The 14,755-nt window shown below is 43.2% G+C and overlaps 1 long non-coding RNA gene across 1 annotated transcript; it reads right to left on the bottom strand.

Annotated features, from left to right (window-relative positions):
• Positions 1 to 12,155: 12,155 nt before the first annotated feature.
• LOC142366545 (uncharacterized) lies at positions 12,156 to 14,075 on the bottom strand. Its single transcript, XR_012766844.1, has 3 exons — positions 13,686 to 14,075; positions 12,863 to 13,072; positions 12,156 to 12,223 (listed from the first exon to the last, which is right to left on the bottom strand). It is a non-coding gene; the product is annotated as an uncharacterized LOC142366545 (long non-coding RNA).
• Positions 14,076 to 14,755: the final 680 nt, after the last annotated feature.

The raw sequence follows: 14,755 nt of genomic DNA, 5'->3' as shown, positions 1-14,755 counted from the left end.
TGAAACAGATTCCTAAGTGCATCCTGATGAACTGGCAACCGGTCTTTGTTCAGCTGCTCACACTCATTTTCGTCTCTTCCCTGTGAAGAAATACACACCGCTGTTGTGAGGCTGCATCTTTTTCACAGTCACAGCCCCGGTCTCAATGCTGTCTTTGATGGCTGAATATTTGTCTTCAGATTGCCCACTGAAAGCTGTGCACAGAATGAGGGTTCTGGTCCTGGACGCTGCCTGTACCAGTACATCTGGCTGTGACCTTTACCTCTGGTGTGGCTGCACTTCATCTCCACTGAGTGGGAAACATAACTCCAGCTGATTTCAGGGTTCTGACTCACATCCTGACTGTGACCCGTGAGAGGAAAACAAAGAACTTCAATTACTTTTGCTCTGTTCCAAAAAGTTGCTTTGGGGATTGCATACAAACATTTTAAATGTAAAAATCTAACAATTATGATTAAAAATTATCATTTGAACAGATAATTGTGACAAATAAGAAATAAATATAAACATAAAATAACAATTATAAACTATGAAGCCTACACATCCCTTTTATCATGTGAACCTGAGCCGAGCTATAAAGATAGAACTACAAATCGAAATATGTGAGCTATAATAGAGTTTTAATATTCAACAATATTTGCAGCCACTTCTGACTATCAATGGTTGAGCTTGCTGCAGTTTATAAAGAGAGGTGGGGGTTAAAGTCACTCCTCTACAGTAAGAACCTCCCATTTTAATCTCTGAGTATAATCAGAGGAGACCAACACTGGTTAGAATGCAGGTGCAAGGAGCTGAGAGCTATAAGAGAGATGAGAACAGAGAAATGTGGGATCAGGAGGTTTTTGTATTGAGCAGCAGTGATATGTTACACTGTGGTAACTAGCAGCACAGAAGTAAACTGCACTGCTGTTCATGCTGAGTCCTTCAATTGTTAATGTGCAGGTTTCTCCTTTATTTGCACCTCCTTCAATCTTCACATTCACTCCTTTCTCTACATTTTCAGCACCAAAGCGAAAGAATCCAAGGAGCTGCAGGTGTGTGTTGGATTGCTTGTACCAGAGGATTTGGTCGTAGTTATCAACTTGGTGTGAGCAGTTCATTTCGACTGTTTGCTTCTCTTCTTTGTACAGATCAGGTGGAGTCTGGCTGACTCTGTCACTGAGTGAGGAACCTGTTGAAAAAAGATCAGCAAAAAGCATTATCAGCACCGATGAAACCAGAATAGTGAAAAAGAGATTTATTTCTTTTCTAAAATCCTGATGCAGCATTAACCTTAAACAGAAATGTCTGAATTATTTTGAGGTCGTTACCTGAAAGCAGCATGGTGATAAAAGCAATGCAAAGAAGAAAGATGAGCATTTTCTCTTCTCCAGATGTTTGGTTATGTTGAAGAATTTAGTTTATTTCCCTTAATGCATCAGCAGTTATACTGATTATTTCCAGCTTCTTTCTGAGTCAACCCTCCAACAGCATCACCAAACATACATGAAATCATCAGATGGGTGGTGTCACAGTTGTTCCTCCTCTTAGTTTTTATATTAGCATGAAGGTCTGATGCTGCCACCTAATGGATGGAAATTGTACTGATGTTTGGGCCTCTCAGATGTAATCCACACATGGGAAATGCTCATGACATTTTGTATTGAGTGATATCAGTAACAGTGATATGTTACACTGTGGCAACGAGCAGCACAGAAGTAAACTGCACTGCTGTCTTTCAATAGTTCATGTAAACTGCATTTTTCCATAATCTTCCTGATCATCTACAACCCTTAAGCAACTGAATGATTTAAGGCTTCAGATATTTGCATTACTTCTGGTATGTGGTCGTAAAAGCAGATAACTGATAAATAACAGCTTTACTTTAACTTTTCAGTCCAAAATTCATTCATGCTGACCACACTGAACTACTATAATTTCATGTTTTTATGCCTACAGACAAACACAATTCAGTTGTATTAACTCATTCAAAACAATGGTGCACAGTCGTGATTTTATATTATTACAATATCTAAATTTTGTTGACTTGAAACTGCAAAGATACCCACAAATGTTCATTATAAGATGATCGAATAATAATTGTCTGGATATCTTTAATCCTTTTGATAAATTGATGTTAGTATTTTGGGAAGGAAAATAAACCAATCCATTTTAACTGTGTGTTTTTTTTTTTTTCCATCTTTGGCCTCCTCACAACACTGCCAAGAATTGGGGGAGAAAAAAAAATCATGAAGTGGGATTCTGTGGCATGGTAGGGGGGTCAAATTGGTGTCAAAATAGCAACATAACAATAACAACATAACATTGTCAGATTCCAGGGTTCCATGGCGCGCTGCAGGTGTTCAGATCTGTATCTGGATGCTGAGTTTTTGTATTGATTCAGGGGAAGTTGTTGCACTGTGCTGACTGGCAGCACAGAAATACACTGCACTGTCATTTACTGAAACATTAGAAATAGTCAGGTTTGAAAATGCACTGCCATCTCCATCAAAGCTGATCTTTCCTTTTACGTCGTCCTCTGGATAGGGGAACTTCAGATTCAGATATCCCAGGTACCTCAGAGCTCTGTGTTTGTCTTGTTTGTACCAAAGGATGCGCTCAAAGCCAGACACATCGTGCGAACAGTGGATCTCACTGTCCACAGATTCATCAGGTTTCTTAATCATGAAAGGAGGTGTTTGGAGGACATTGTAGGCTTTAGAAGCACCTGTGAAGGAAAAAAAAGAATAGATGGGATTTTTTCTTATTTATATACCATGAAATTAAAAACTCTTTGAGGTCTTTTCATGGTGTAGCTACTCACCATTATTCACAGGCAGGTGAAGTAAGTGCAATATGAAGACCAGGAAGAACATGTTTATGGTATTTAGAGGTGCTTTCTCTTTCTCTCCCTCTCTTTCTGAGATATGACCTTTTAGTTTACACTTTATAGGCAGAGGACGGGATTTTGTCAAAAGTGTAAGTGTTGGGCGTGAACATGTGTTTGTTTTCTCACTTTATTTGACCAGATTTGTCTCCCCCTGCTGGTGTATGCGCAATGTTCAGGGACAATATACCCACCCACAAGTTGTCATTTGGGGTTTTGTCATCATTTAAGTATGTGTCATTCAAAATGGAGATAAAACAATCTTCCATACTTTATATCACCATTTATAAACCACCACAGAATTGTTTTATTGATGATTTTACTGAACTACTTTCAATTGTGTGCACTGCTTTTGACTGTTTAGTCATAACAGGTGACTTGAATGTGCATGTGGATGTGAAACTGCAGTAACAACTCTCGTGTCCTGTTTGCTACAGTAAACAGATTAACAAACCCTCCAGTTTCACTGCCTTTAGAACTCATTTCTACATCCAAGTGTAATGAGTTTGCAATATACTTTAATGACAAAGTTCAAGGCATTAAAAATGCCATAATTTCCACAACACAAATAACTACTCTGCAGCCAACTAGACACCTAGAGCTGACACATTTCACACCTGTTACTGACAAAACAGTCGAAGAGATCATCTGCAGTCTGAGTTCATCAACGTGCTGCCTTGATGAGTTGCCCACTAGATTCCTAAAGTCTGTGCTGAGCAGTTTGTTACCACAACTCGCTCATCTAGTCAACATCTCACTCCAGACTGGAACATTTCCAAAAGCCTAAAAAACCGATGTCATTAAGCCTCTTCTAAAGAAGAGCAATCTTGATGCCACAGTAGATACATTCTGTCACTGCATCGAACAGATCAGTGTGTGGATGCAAAACAATTTTCTCCAGCTAAACTCAGACAAAACTGAAATCATTGTCTGTGGCCCACATAAACAAAGAGAAAGTGTTATCAGTTACCTTGAGACTCTCTCTCTAAAACCTAATTATCAAGTTAGAAATCTCGGGGTAATATTGGACTCAGACCTGAACTTTAACAGCCACATTAAATCTGTAACATCAGCAGCTTTTTACCATCTAAAAAACATTGCCAGAATCAAAGGAATAGTGTCTAAACCAGACTTAGAAAGACTAATCCATGTGTTTTTCTCCAGCAGGTTAGACTACTGTAACGGCCTGCTCACTGGGCTCTAAACGGGCTGTAAGACAGCTGCAGTACATCCAGAATGCTGCTGCTCGAGTCCTGACTAGAACCTTCCTGTCGCTCAGAGAATAGACTTTAAAACAGCTCTGCTTGTGTACAAGTCTCTTCATGGTCAAGCGCCAAAATACATCTCTGACATGTTAGAGCCATATGAACCAACTCGGGCTCTGAGAACCTCAGGGAGGGGTCTCCAGCTGGTGCCCAGAGTCAGGACGAAACAAGGTGAGGCTGCGTTTCAGTTTGATACTCCTAAAATCTGGAACAGTCTTCCAGAAGATGTGAGACAGGCCTCAACTCTGACAATGTTTAAATCCAGGCTGAAAACAGTTCTGTTTAACTGTGCATATGACACCTGAAAGTATTTTATCTGCACTCTTCACTTTTAAAATAATTAATTCATGATTATTTTCTATGTTTTTCTTTTCTTATTGAGGTGTATGGACCCACAGGCAAAATGGGGCCTAAAGGCACATGAGGAAATCTGAACTGAGTTCATTGAGTCCACAGACAAAATGGACGAACCAGAGTGTAATGAGTCCACAGCTGGTTAATTTCAAGACGCCTCCGCGCGTCTCCGTGCAAGACACTGAGATACACTGAAAAACAAACTCTTAAATAGTTTTACCCAAATAAGGTAGATTTGATATGGGACCTTACAGTCAGACCATATCTTTTGGCTTTACGCCTGGACCAGTGGCCTTGAATCTTCTTTAAAAGTAAGGGATTTTCTCTCCCCAGGCAGAGAGTTTTCACATTTGACCACAGGCTCTCCCGGGAAATGCATTTTCTGTAACTGAGACGGACCTGATGACAGAAATAAAGATTTCTTTTGTTCGACTACGTCCGTTTCAGCAGCTTTCTTCATCACTCATTTTTTACACTGGTTTTTGAAGACGACCTCTCTCAGAATTTACTACATTATTCTTTTATTTTATTGCCTTCTTGTGATTTTATGTAGCTGTAAGGCGCTTTGAATTACCTTGTGTACGAATTGTGCTCTATAAATAAAATTGCCTTGCCTTGCCTTGCCTTAATAATAATGAGCGTTTATCAGTTGAATGTTCCTTGTTTCGGTGTGTTAGTAATACCATGACTTTTGGATTTCATGTTCATTCATTTCTTTTTCTCTCTTTCCCTCCACATTTGCTCCTGTTTTTGTGCTCTTCTGCTTGATCAGTGTGTGTCCTGAGTTCTGTTTGTGGATGTACTTTGATAACCTGCCCTGCCGTGTCTTTGCTTTCTTTGTCTTTCTCTCAGATAAATCCGATCCCTAGTTTAGTCTACGTCTGAGTCCGACACATTCCTTAACAGGACCTTGCTCGATTAGAGAAAAGGTGGGTGTTCATATCTCCACATTTAAATTTCTGATCGGGTTTAGATGAAAGACCCACATCAGCTGGAGAGGGTGATACAGGTGCACGGAGCTGGGAGCTGAACAGAAGAAGATGAAAGAATTCTATTGTTGAGAGGTTTTTGTACCGAGAAGCAGTGACACGTAGCACTGTGGTGACTAGCTGCACAGAAGTAAACTGCACTGCTGCTCGCAGTCAGCTCCTCAGTTGTTAATGTGCAGCTTTTGCCTTTAGTTGCACCCCCGTTTATCTCCACTTTCACTCCCGTCTCTGGATGTCCATCATTTACATTCATGTATCCCAGGAGCTGCATCCGACTCTGCTTTGATTGTTTGTACCAGAGGATACGTGTGTAGTCCTGAATATTGTGTAAACAGCTGATGTTGGCCTTTTCTCCAGGTGTGCAGTACATCTCAGCTGGAGTCTGGTGGACTTGATCGCTGAGAGAAGAACCTGTTGAAAAGAAATATTAAAAAAAAAAAATGAAACTACATGGAAACACTTTAAGACAGAGACAGACAGGATTGCAAATGAAAAGAGAGACCTGTTACATATTGTGGGGGATAACTGATGTGATCCTTTGATTGAAATGAACAATTCTCTGCAGCCCAATTTCCAGCCAAAGAACCATAAACACAGCTTCTGGAAGAGCAAATAAAACTACATTACCTGAAACTAGCATGAGGTTAAAAGTTATGCAGAAGAAAAGGATCATGATGTTGAGTTTACTGAAGAATTTCAGCATCAGAACATGTGATGCCCTGTGTCTATAACAGCACAAACTGCGATGCTGATCTATCTCTGAATCTGAAGAAAGCTCAGACAAACAGAACCCTTTTTTGGGTGGGTTGAGTAAATGTGCCTCCGCCCCTTCCGAACATTAACACCAATCAACCAGCACCACACTCCTCCTTCTGTGGTTAGCTGTGGCTGTTGATCTGAGTGTGGTAGCTTTGTTGTCTTAGAGACAAAGAGGAGGGAGGACGATGAATGTTTTAGGCTTTAAAGTCCTTCGGAGGCAGAATTTACAGAGAAGAACTTAAACTCTAGAAGATGATGGGTTTTTGCTTGAGCTCATTTAGTCAAAGAGTACTTCTGTCTCAGGGATGGAAATTTAAATGCTAGAAGAAAATACAAATAAAACAGTGAGAATGATGCATTGTGGTACGTTTGTTTGCTTGGCAGTGAATAAACTGAGCTGATGATGTCACATGCAGCCCTGGCAGGTAACAGAGGTGAACTCTCTCTGCAGACAGCATGGCTGAAACTCATCGCTCACAGTTCCATATCTGGGGTAAAGATATAATAAAATGTCCAGGATCTACCTTCTGCTGTTAAAAAGCTCTGCAATGCCTCCACCTTCACCCTAACCTCTCTGCCTGTAATCTCTTTCTGCCCAGATAGTCTGGCAATTATTTGGGCTTTGTTAAGGTCAATCATGCATTTCTAATTTTTATTCTTTTATGTTATGTTGTTGTTGTTGTTATGTTATTGTTGAGTGTTGTACTTTGTGAGTGAAATTGTACCGGAGTCAAATTACTTGTTTGTTTAGTCAAACCTGGCCAATTAAGCTGATTCTGATTCTGATCAGCTTCTTCCACATGTGAACAACTTTCCCAGTGGCACAGTAACTCATCACAATAATCTTTCTGCAACACTTTTTAAACCAGCACTGAAAAAAAAATTGTCAGTGTTTTCATAGAAAAGAGCTCATGAAAACATTCAAGAAGATAAGACAGGAAAAATATGACCAGAGCAATAAGTTATACATCAGTTCTATTTGTAACACACTATGCATTTAATGAACCTGTCTATTTACATCATCAGTTCCACAAAGTTCAAATATTGTGTATTCAAACTATTTCATAGCATTTCAGTGAAAAACTAAACCTCAGCTGTTTCATTTATGCAAGAATTTTATTAATTATGTTGAAATTAGACACAACTTAACATAATAAAACTCGTGTTAAAACATCTTCTCTTTATAAGACAGAGGAGCAGCATTGGTTAGAATGATTGTTGCCGGTGTGGGGGGGCTGTGAGCTGCAGTGATGCCATTGTTTGAAGAGGAGGTTTTTGCACTGAGGATCAGTCCCATGTGCTGGAGAAGAGAATGATCACATGTTGAGCTTTGCGTTTCCATGACTGTATCTGGTATGGTTATGTCCTCTTCTCTGTCTGAGGAAAGGCTTCGATGTGGAAAACAAACACAACACACAAGCTTAGCCTGTCATTCACCAGTACACACCAGTGAGTGTGTGAGGACATACTGCCATCTAACAAAAGAAAAGAAGTTGCATTCCTGCAGCTGTTTACAGTCTTTTATTTCCTATGCTGCATTAGGGTGCATGGGAGTTCGCCCAACCGGTCTACATGTGTTTTGTGGACTTGGAGAAGGCGTTCGACCGTGTCCCTCGGGGACTCTTGTGGGGGGTGCTCCGGGAGTATGGAGTGCCGGACTCCTTGATACAGGCTGTTCGGTCCCTGTATGACCGGTGTCAGAGTTTGGTCCGCATTGCCGGCAGTAAGTCGGACATGTTTCCTGTGAGGGTTGGACTCCGTCAGGGCTGCCCTTTGTCACCGATTCTGTTCATAATTTTTATGGACAGAATTTCTAGGCGCAGCCAGGGCGTTGAGGGGGTCCGGTTTGGCGACCTCAGAATCGGGTCTCTGCTTTTTGCGGACGATTTGGTTCTGCTGGCGTCGTCAGGCCGTGACCTACAGCTCTCACTGGAGCGGTTTGCAGCCGAGTGCGAAGCGGCTGGGATGAGAATCAGCACCTCCAAATCTGAGACCATGGTCCTCGGCCGGAAAAGGGTGGAATGCTCTCTCCGGGTCGGGAATGAGATCCTTCCCCAAGTGGAGGAGTTCAAGTATCTCGGGGTCTTGTTCACGAGTGAGGGACGAATGGAGCAGGAGATTGACAGACGGATCGGTGCGGTGTCTGCAGTGATGCGGGCTCTGCACCGGCCCGTCGTGGTGAAGAAGGAGCTGAGCCAGAAGGCGAAGCTCTCGATTTACCGGTCAATCTATGTTCCTATCCTCACCTATGGTCACGAGCTGTGGGTAGTGACCGAAAGAACGAGATCGCGAATACAAGCGGCCGAAATGAGTTTCCTCCGCAGGGTGTCTGGGCTCTCCCTTAGAGATAGGGTGAGAAGCTCGGTCATCTGGGAGGGGCTCGGAGTAGAACCGCTGCTCCTCCGCATCGAGAGGAGTCTGATGAGGTGGCTCGGGCATCTAGTGAGAATGCCTCCTGGACGCCTCCCCGGTGAGGTGTTCCGGGCCCGTCCCACTGGGAGGAGGCCCCGGGGAAGACCCAGGACACGCTGGAGAGACTATGTTTCTCGGCTGGCCTGGGAACGCCTCGGGGTCCCCCCGGAAGAGCTGGAGGAAGTGGCCGGGGACAGGGACGTCTGGGTCTCTCTGCTCAAGCTGCTGCCCCCGCGACCCGATCCCCGGACCAGCGGAAGATGATGGATGGATGGATGGATGGATGCTGCATTTAACTCCTCCGTGCATATGGAAGCAGTACCAGATGCCACCTTACAGGGATTATCTCTGATATCATTACATCAGTAACATGTATTCTTCTAACAGGACACACTTGCTTTTTTTTGCAGGTTAAAGTCACATCAGTTGATGCATTAACTTGAGGAAGACGTAGTTATTTTTCCAATCTTAGGCTACGTGCCCACGACAACGATAACGACAGATAAACGCAGAACATTTCCACAGATGTGCCTATCTTTCACACGGCGACGGCGTTTTTAGGAGTTCAAAACGGAGAAAACGCAAACGCCCTCCAGAGTGGAGATCTTGAAAACGATCCAACCTCTCATCGCCGTATGAACAGTTCAAAACGCAGAAGTGCGTTTTTTGCACACGTTTCTTTCTGCACGCGCATCTGGAAGCAGAGCCGTTTAAACGGCTGATGCTGTCAGTTGCTGTCTGGAAGTAGCCAACTGACGTTTTAGCGACAAATTTGAGCCTGGTATACAATATGGATGAACGTTTAGCAGTAGCCACGTTAAATACCATGAATGAATCATGCCAACAAATGGCGAGACTCTTGACCGAGAGTCACTTAAATCATATGAGACGATATCAGCGTTTATTGGACATTATTAACGCACCGGAGGAGACCCGACGAAGTGAGAGACGAGTGTGGACGAGGCCAGGGAGAAGCTCCGAATGGTGGGATAACTTCGTGAATGATGTGGTGGACGAGCAAGCGTGGTACGAGAATTTCCGCATGACCAAAGACTCCCTTCATGCCCTGACTGACCTACTTCGTCCTCACATCGAGGGTCAATGGACAAATATGAGACAGCCAGTGCCGGCTCTGAAGAAGGTGGCATGTACATTGTACTACCTAAGCGATGAGGGGCGCCTCCGCAAAACCGCGAATTCATTTGGCCTGGGGAGATCTACAGTGTCAACAATCATAAGAGACACGTGCCTTGCAATTACGGTTCATCTCGGACCCAAATATATCAAGCTGCCATTCACTGTCCCGGATACTGAGGAGCTAGTGGCTGGGTTCCTAGAAGACCATGGGATGCCCCAGTGTCTGGGAGCAGTAGACGGGACACACATTGACATCAAACAGCCGTCTGTGAACGCCACTGATTACATCAACAGGAAGAGAAGACACTCGCTGAACGTCCAAGCTGTATGTGACCACAAGTACAGGTAAGGCTACAGGCAGTTTATTACTCCAAAGACATCAGCTATACACCACCATCACTCACTTGGGCACAGAGCAGTCTGTCCCATCCAATAGCCTTGTAACAAAAAATGTAACAGAATGTAGCCAATATACACCAATATACATGTAGTCTATATATTAATAGGCCTACAGTACCATATTGACACAACATTTAGCTATATTTACACACCCATTCATTAATCTATTTTTGTTAGAAATTTACAAGTTGTGTGGGTTTTCTGTTAAAAAAAAAACTGAAGTCATGATGCTTCATTTGTGTTGCAGATTCATGGATGTGGTGGTGAAATGGCCAGGTAGTGTGCATGATGCCCGGATATTCGCCAACTCGAAAGTCAACAGTCATTTGAAGACTGGGAAGATTCCCTCACTGGAGAAGCAGATAGTGGAGGATGAGGAAGCCATCCCCATCTTCCTGTTGGGAGACCCGGCCTATCCCCTCCTCCCATACCTGATGAAGGAATATTCAAACGGAGGCGCAACCCCTTCAGAGCAGTACTTTGGCCTCTCCCTATGCAAGGCACGCATGGTCATAGAGTGTGCATTTGGTCGCCTCAAGGCCAGGTTCGCCTGCCTGAAGCGACAAATGGACATAAATCTCAGTGACCTGCCTACTGTGATTTATGCCTGTTTTGTCCTCAACAACTACTGTGAGGCTTGCCACGACACCGTAAATCACCATGCACAAGAGGAAGCCATGCAAAGGGAGCGGGACCAGCAACCTCCCACACAGAGAAACAATTATACCACAGACTGCAACGAGGCAGGTGGAAAGCGGGTGAGGAGAGTCCTCACCAAGTATCTGGACCCATAACATGTTCTTTTAAAATCAGCTTGTTTGCCAAAGTAAAACAGTTACTGGTGACACGTGTTTATGTTTATGCACATTATTTTTTTGTGTTCATATAGTTTTGTGTTCATGACTTATGAACTGTGTTCAGTCTTCCAGAACTTGTCATGTTATGTTTTGCGTTTGTGTTCTGTGTTCATGACTTTATGTACTCATTCTCAGTAACAGGTAATGAATAAAACCCTTTTTTGTCAAAATAACCTGCATTCATTTACTATGATTATGATTACTATGTTTAGTGGTTCTGCAATATGACAACTGTTTAAACGTCATATCTCCTATTATTTCAGTTGTAACACTTTCTGTGTAACTACATAGAATTAGCAGACATGATGACAAATGAGGACCACAAGGGGGAGCAGTTAGTAACTGATTGTCCAGTAGATTTTCTTGACCTGTCAAAATGAGGTGTGTAAGACTTTTCTCAATAACACATGCAAATCAGGGGGGAAATAAAGTATTTTACTTTGTTTAAACATAAATACAGAAAACATAAATCCACAAAAAAAATGTATATAGTGCAAATGACAGTTTTACTAAAAAACCTTTTTATGTCAAATATTCAGGACATAAAGTGCATGTGAACATCATGCAAAGACAGCCATAAACCAAATATACAGTAACACTGTACAGAAATAGAAATAGAAATTGCACTCGAAAATCGGCCTGCATAGCCACATGAGGTGGCATCAACAGCAACAACGTTGAACACCCCCCCTCCCAGAACAAGTGTCATTTGACAGTATGTAAGCACGGCTAGGCTACTTACAATGAAAGAAGATCAACCTGGTCTTCTTCCTCTGTGGTTTCTGAAACCAGCTGGTGTGTGTAGGAGGCGGCCCTGGGTGGTTGTGGTAAGTATGGGTTACAGGAGGGCATGGGTGGTTCTTGTGGTATGTATTGGTAGGAGGAGGGCATGGCAGGTGGTAAGTATGAGCTTGAGGAGGCCATGGGCTGTGGGTATGTGGGCGCGTTGTGTGGGAAAGCCATGTTTGGTCGGTATGAGGGTGAGGTGAAATGTCTCACAAGAGTTTCAAAAGACTGGCTCATCCTGATTTGGGCAGTCACTAATGCATCCATCCTGGAATTGTGTTCCCTTTCCGCATTCTCCATGATGTCGGCAATCCTCTTTTGAATTTGGAGGTCTTCATGGTGTTCATCGCTCCGCACTTTCTTCTGCAGCCTGGTTGTCTTGTAGCTGTTGAGTTTGGCCTACAAAATAACAGACCAAAGCAAACATTAGTGGACTTATAATCGTTCATCTGTCCTTGTCCTGTACAACATGCATGCACAATCCACCTTCATGACAATATTACAATATCTTAATGAAAATATTTCAATAATTCTGTGTCCGAAACAGAGCAATGTTCAAGTGCTAAGTTGTAGGTCTTGTATGCAATTTCGGTTGTGTGCAAAATATTGTCTTTATGCGTTTGCTCTCTCTCTCTCTCTGTGTGTGTGTGTGTGTGTGTGTGTGTGTGTGTGTGTGTGTGTGTGTGTGTGTGTGTGTGTGTGTGTGTGTGTGTTAACGCGATTTCAAATATTGTGCCATTGTCAGTTACAGACCAATATGGATACCAATAAAGTGGGCTACACTTCACTTGAATTGTGTCAAAACGGTAGGACTGGAACATTGTGACATCCAAAACATTTCAACATCCAAACAATAACGAGTGTAATTGTGCATCTGGCAAACACAACTGTCCTTTGTAATTCGTGTAAACAATATTTTTACTCACTGTCATTATGAAAAAAAACACACACACACACACATTACCCGGAACAGGACAGGTGCCCCTTACATTGCCATGATGGTTGGGGCTAACACTAGCGTCAAACACATAGTTTTACCTGAAGTAAGTGTCTCCTCCTCGCAAGAGTTTCTCCGGCCGGCTCCGAAGATGAGGTGTCCTCCTGCACCGATTCTTCTGCTAGTTCTACACCGCCCGGCTCTGCTGCCCCATCATCATTTACTTCAGCCGTTTCGAGACCATGCTCCACCGTTGTGGAGGCAGGGGTGGTTCCCCAAATTTCATCACATAGTTCAAAAAACAAAGACACCTAGCCTGATTAACATAGACTTTCAAATCTCTTCGAGATTCTGGTCTGACCAAGACCATAACGAATACGATTCGAAATGGCCTGGTCAACCCGCCTCCCTCGGGTTGCTACTGGTTGTGGCCAGAAAAGGCTGTGCCTAAGCTTAAGCCAATCACACCACTCTTTCCTCTGACGTATGATTTAGCTACCAGCGGGGCTAACTGGTAGATTAAACTCTTACCAAAGCCAGTAGGGAGCAAGCCAGGCGAAAACGTCTTTCCTGTCAAGAAACGATTCAAGGGCTGTTCTTTGCTCGATTTTTAACGAGAATCTCCCGTCGAACACTTTCATTACAGCATCTACAGCAGTGTCAAAAGCTTGATGCTGCTCCATGTTGATATTGAATGAAGCGCTTCCGTGTACAATCCATGGGTTGAGTGGCAGTTCAACCACGTCACTACCTTGAACCCGCCTTGGTTGGCGCTGCTCAAAGTTGATTGCTTCCCGACAAAGTGGGTGGAGTTCCCATTTTTTCGGGAACTCGAATCCACCTGAATGAGCAGTTGGCCTGAGTAAGTGTAGCAGAGCCGAAGGTGTTGCGTCACTGCGAGGGCGGAGCCTGGGTAAAAGACACCACCCTCCCGTGCCCACTACGGCGCTGGGTGTCCACAGCCTGCCTATATTTAATCCGCACGGCTTTAATTTTCGTTGCGACATGAACTTTGCTAACCTGGTCCTTAGCATGAGGGTACTTTGGGTCGTTAAGTGGGTAGTTCTCCATGAACGACTCCCATATTTCACAATATTTGTTTTGAATACTCTCCCAATCGACATTCTCCACTGCCTTCCTGGTTTTGTAGTCCTGTGTCATGTTGAGGAGCAACTGGACCTCATCATCGGTCCAAACAAAGTTAGAAGGAGTGTTGTTGCCGCCGCGCTTTGCCATTTTCTTCCAACTGACGCGGTGCGTGCATACTACATCGGCAAACTGCCAGTTTTAAGAATTTTATACGTTTTCACTGTTCCCATGGATGGACAGATATCCAACCCCAAAACGCTTGTGAGAACGCAGATAAATTGTGGAGAAAAAAACGGACATCTGCGTTTATGCTTCAGAGCGTTGTCGTGGGCACGTAGCCTAAGTGTCGCCATTCGGACAATTGGAGGCCCATGTCAGAATGGTGGGAAGTCGGAATGGCGGCTTGTAACCAAGCCGCACCGGTTCTACCATGCTACCATGTTAAAGCGATTTATGAAATAAAATATTGTTTCTATAACACATGTACATGGAGCTTTTAGCTCTGGTGTGAACAAGTCTCTAAATTTCTAGTGCGTTTTATTGCCTACAGTTGTTGGTGTAACGCGAAATGGTGAAGGTCTTTCCGTGCCGCTTCTGTAGCCTTTCCTTAGTATCAGTGAAATGTTATGTAGACCACCAAATACTACATAGACATGAAGCTAATGCCCAATTTCCATGTTGTGTTGCTGACTGCAAATGTGTGTTTGTCAAATACAGGGCTTTTAAAACGCATTGTTATAGACACCATAACAACTCATCTGTGTCAGAATTGGACACTATGCAAGGACCATATACATGTGAGAACACAAGTTGTCAGAAACTGTGCACAGATCTCAAAGACCTTCTTTCACATCTCAGGTCACATCTTTCCAAAAGTGAGTTGGTAAATTGTCCATTTGCTAAAT

Source organism: Odontesthes bonariensis, chromosome 17, assembly GCF_027942865.1.
Source record: "Odontesthes bonariensis isolate fOdoBon6 chromosome 17, fOdoBon6.hap1, whole genome shotgun sequence".
NCBI lineage: Eukaryota > Metazoa > Chordata > Actinopteri > Atheriniformes > Atherinopsidae > Odontesthes > Odontesthes bonariensis.
This window is presented reverse-complemented; position numbering and strand designations above follow the sequence as displayed.